This window comes from Rutidosis leptorrhynchoides, chromosome 7 (assembly GCF_046630445.1).
Source record: "Rutidosis leptorrhynchoides isolate AG116_Rl617_1_P2 chromosome 7, CSIRO_AGI_Rlap_v1, whole genome shotgun sequence".
Taxonomy (NCBI): Eukaryota; Viridiplantae; Streptophyta; class Magnoliopsida; order Asterales; family Asteraceae; genus Rutidosis; species Rutidosis leptorrhynchoides.
Genome location: NC_092339.1, coordinates 36362874 through 36367021, shown reverse-complemented (window position 1 = coordinate 36367021; position 4148 = coordinate 36362874). Strand labels below are relative to the sequence as shown.

The 4148-nt window shown below is 33.5% G+C and overlaps 1 non-coding gene across 1 annotated transcript; it reads left to right on the top strand.

The window, feature by feature from the left end:
* The first annotated feature begins 2179 nt into the window (after nucleotides 1-2179).
* On the top strand, nucleotides 2180-2286 carry LOC139860704 (small nucleolar RNA R71). The gene has a single exon (XR_011763332.1). It is a non-coding gene; the product is annotated as a small nucleolar RNA R71 (small nucleolar RNA).
* The last annotated feature ends 1862 nt before the right edge of the window (nucleotides 2287-4148 follow it).

The following is a 4148-nucleotide window of genomic DNA, read 5'->3' as shown; positions in this document are numbered from 1 at the left end:
GCAGTTTAATAATCTCTTTCTTAACTACATCTTTCATATTAGGATTTAGTCTTCGTTGGCGTTGCACATACGTTTTATGACCTTCTTCCATAAGGATTTTATGTGTGCAATACGAAGGACTTATTCCTTTAATATCATGAATCTTCCATGCAATGGCTGGTTTATGAGCTTTCAACACAGAAATGAGTTGTGATTTCTCATTTTCAGTAAGAGAAGACGATATTATTACAGGTAATTCAGATTCACCATGTAAATAAGCGTATTCCAAATGGTTTGGAAGTGGCTTTAACTCTAATTTCGGAGGTTCTTCTATCGATGATTTGTATCGATATCTGTCTTCTTCTTTTAGCATTTGAATTTCTTCTGTTGTTGGTTCATATCCATTAGCTATAAGTGTAGCTTACATTTCAGCTTCATCAATTGGTTCATTACTTTCTCCTAAAGAACATTCTCCTGTTCCTTGTAATTCTGGAAATTCTTCTAATAATTCTGCATGTGCATCTATAGTTTGAATATAATAACATGTATCATCTGCAGATTGTGGTTGTTGCATTGCTCTATCAACTGAAAAGGTAACACTCTCATCCTCTATACTTAGGGTCAGTTTCTTACCGAACACGTCTATCATTGCTTTAGCCGTGTTTAAGAATGGTCTTCCTAATATGAGAGGAACTTGAGAATCTTCTTCCATGTCCAGAACAACAAAATCTACTGGAAATACTAAAGTACCAACTTTAACTAGCATGTTCTCCATTATCCCTCTAGGATATTTTATTGATCTATCGGCTAGTTGTATGCTTATTCTGGTTGGTTTCAATTCTCCAAGGTCTAGTTTAGCGTATAGTGAATACGGCATTAAATTTATACTAGCACCTAAGTCTGCCAATGCTTCTATTGAACTAAGACTACCCAGAAAACATGGAATTGTGAAACTTCCTAGATCAGATAGTTTTTCTGGTATCTTATTCAACAGCACTGCTGAACAATTAGCATTCATGGTAACAGCCGAGAGCTCTTCCATTTTCTTTCTATTTGAGATTAGATCTTTCAAGAATTTAGCATATCTAGGCATTCCTGAATCACATCAATGAAAGGAAGATTTACATTTATCTGTTTAAACATATCCAAGAATTTGGATTGCTCGGCTTCAAGTTTCTCTTTCTTTATTTTACTCGGGTAAGGAAGTGGTGGTTGGTATGGTTTAACATAAGGTTTAGCCTTAACTGTGTTATCTTCATTAACCTTTTCAACTACCGGTTCTTTTTCCTTATCTTGATTAGGTTGTGGTTCTTGTGGAGTAGGAATAGCTTCATCAGAAGTTACAGGTATTTCAGGTGGTTTAAGTGTTGTACCACTTCTTGTGGTAATGGCTTTAGCTGTTTCATTCCGGGGGTTAGCATTTGTATCACTAGGTAGACTTCCCGGTTTTCTTTCACCTATTAACCTTGCTAGGTTACTTACTTCTTGTTCCAGATTGTGAATAGAAGCTTGTTGATTTCTAAATGCTTGAGCATTTTGTTCATTAGTTTGTTTCTGAGATGTGAAAAATTGCGTTTGAGTTTCAACTAGCTTCGTCATCATATCTTCTAAATTCGGCTTTTTATCATCGGTTTGTTGTGGTGGTTTGTTTTGAAAATTAGGTCTTTGCTGATTGTAATTATTATTGGATACTTGTTGATTGCTAGGACCTTGTTGGTTGTTGTATGGAATATTTCTGTTATAGTTCTGGTTTTGATTGTAAATCGGTCTTGGCGATTGATAATTATTCTGATAATTATTTCCAGGCCTTTGGTTTATGTATGAAATATTCTCTCTTTGTTCCATTGTTAATTCAATACTAAGACAATCTTTTGTCAAATGTGGTCCTCCACACTGCTCACAACTAATTCGTATTGAGTGAATATCTTTAGTCATCTTTTCCATTCGTCTCTCCACAGCATCTATCTTTGCGGAAATGGAATCTAAGTCATGGCTAGAATCGGCTCTAGCTGCTTTAGATGATCTAACGATATCTTTTTCTTGGTGCCACTCATGTGAGTGGGAAGCAGTGTTATCAATAATTTTGTAAGCATCAGTTTCGGTTTTCTTCATAATAGAACCACCATCTGCTATATCTATGTCTTTCCTTGTAGTGATGTCGCATCCTTGGTAGAATATTTGTACTATTTGACAGGTATCTAAACCATGTTGCGGACATCCTCTTAACAACTTTCCAAATCTCGTCCATGCCTCATATAGAGTTTCATTTGGTTTCTGTGTGAACGTAACAATTTCTGCTTGAAGTCTTACGGCTTTAGATGCAGGAAAGAATTGTTTAAGAAATTTTTCAACTAAAACGTCCCATGTATCAATCGCCCCTTCAGGTAACGATTCCAACCAATCTTTGGCTTCTCCCTTTAAAGTCCAGGGAAATAACATGAGATATATCTGTTCATCCTCCACTTCTCGGATTTTAAATAGTGTGCAGATCCTATTAAAGGTACGTAGATGTTCATTTGGATCTTCCTTCGGCGCACCACTAAATTGGCATTGATTAGTCACCATGTGTAGAATTTGTCCTTTGATTTCATAATCTGGCGCATTAATGTCTGGATGAGTAATTGCGTGACCTTGGCCAGTGCGTTTAGCTCTCATTCAGTCTTCCATACTTAAAGGTTCCAGATTCTCCATAATTGAATTTGTTGAATCGGAATCACTAGAGGATTCTGATTTAATGGTTCGTTCTTCAACAATCTCTGTTTGAATGATTGGTGGTTCCGGAGAAAAGTTTAGTGGTTCAGGATCTAGAATCGTTCCTGAATATTCTCCGGATTCTCAATTGTGAGGTCGGGTTCAAAAAATGGATTATCGGAAATTTGAACTGAAGTACTTGGTCGACTGGATGATGATTCTAAAGAAAAATCAACGGCAGTAATATTTGCTAAATGTCTTGATCTAGTTACAGGTGGTGAACGTACAAAAGGTGGTGAACGTCTTGCTCGGTGCATTCACTGAATATCCTATTAGTTTTTAAAAGGAAAGAAAAATTATAATAAGTTATCCAATCAATAGACTTTTCTGATTTTGCCCACGTTTCGAATAGCCAAAAGATGCAGCAGAGGGGTAGGATTCGTTTGGTCTCAATATAATTGAGGACTGTTTGGCTCCAATAACCCGGTCCACTTACAAATCCAACTATTACTACGAACCAGAAAATTTTGATGTCTATCAATTTAACCACTTAAAATAAATTTTCGTAATTTTAAGAAATTTAGATAAGAAGTAGAATAAAAATCTATGTCCTAAAACTAGAATAGCGAGAAATAAGAAAGAAAAAGAGTTCGTCGAAAAAGAAAAATGGTTGAAAAATAAAAGGTGACGGAAAAATAAAAGAAACTTATAAAACTTAAAAACACTTGACTAACCTAACCTTATTACTACAACTAACTTAAAATTATAATCGCAAATTGAGATTACTAATTGGAATGATAATTGATACATAGGTAAAAGGTGTCTAAAAATATTAAAGCTTACAGGAAAAACTAAATCCCAAATGGAAATAACTTAAAAAGAAACTAAAAGTTAAAAAAAAAACGTCGCAAAATTCTAAAGCACCTAAATCTTAGTCTAAAGAAAAAGCACCTAAGGAATTCTACGGCTAAGCCTAAAAATCTAGAAGTAAAAATAACTATGGCAAAAACTAAATTTAAAACTAAATATGAGCGAAAAATACAAATATTACGCTAAAACAATTAAAAAGGGACAAAATATAAAAATATACAAAAAGTTGTAAAAAGTACAAATTTTATAAAAATATTATTTTTATATTATTTATTTATTAAAACTATTAATTTTAAACTTTAATTAAACTAATTTAACTAAATAAAACAAATTAAATAAAAAGAAACTTTAAAATAAAACTTAATTATAATAATAATAGATAATTAGGGTTAATAATAATAATAATAATTAATTACCCGTAATTAATTGCAGTTTAGGGTTTCTGTCGGTGTCAGAGTTTCTCCGCGAGTCGCGGTATTCGATGCAGCAAACCCCGCGAGTCGCGGGGTTCCAAAATTCAACTTTGGTACAGTTTAAAACTTGACGTTTTTTTTTTTCTGTTTTTATATTTTCTGTTTTATATCAAAATATTTGTATAATAAAAACTT